Source organism: Pterocles gutturalis, unplaced genomic scaffold (genome assembly GCF_000699245.1).
Source record: "Pterocles gutturalis isolate BGI_N339 unplaced genomic scaffold, ASM69924v1 scaffold17588, whole genome shotgun sequence".
Taxonomy (NCBI): domain Eukaryota; kingdom Metazoa; phylum Chordata; class Aves; order Pterocliformes; family Pteroclidae; genus Pterocles; species Pterocles gutturalis.
The window spans coordinates 14,075-14,621 of record NW_010118409.1 but is presented as its reverse complement, the minus strand read 5'-3'; positions in this window follow the sequence as shown (position 1 = coordinate 14,621).

The following is a 547-nucleotide window of genomic DNA, read 5'->3' as shown; positions in this document are numbered from 1 at the left end:
GGCGCCAGCTGGCCGCTGTGTGTGCCGCTGGCACCCAAGCTCTGGGGTTTGGGTATCCGTGCTGCCGCTGCCTGCGCCCTGCCTGCACCCACAGAAAGTGGGGAGCGGTCACCCCTGCACCTGCAGCCCCCTGGTGTGGCACGGGACTGGGGAGCAACCCACCCTTTGCTGTGCTGTGGGGACAGCTGTGTGCCTGTACCCACGGCACAAGCATTGTCCCAAGGTCTGCTGGCCCTGGGGACCCGCAACCTGGGAGACTGCAAGGAGAAGTAGAGGAGAACTGGGAAGTCCCCCCCACCGGGACTCTCCAGGGCTCCCCGTGCTCTGCCAGATACAACCTACACCCTCCCCACAGCAAAACCTCCCGGGAAGTTTCCGTCCCACTGCCCCCCACCCAGAAGCTGGCAGCCACAATGGCAAATCCCCGCAGGGACACGCCAAGAGCAGCCTGAGACAAAGAGGGTCCCCATGTCCCATCTCTGCCTTCCCATCCCCATTCCCATCCCCATCCCTGTGCCGCTGCACGGACAGCAAAACTTCAGCCCAG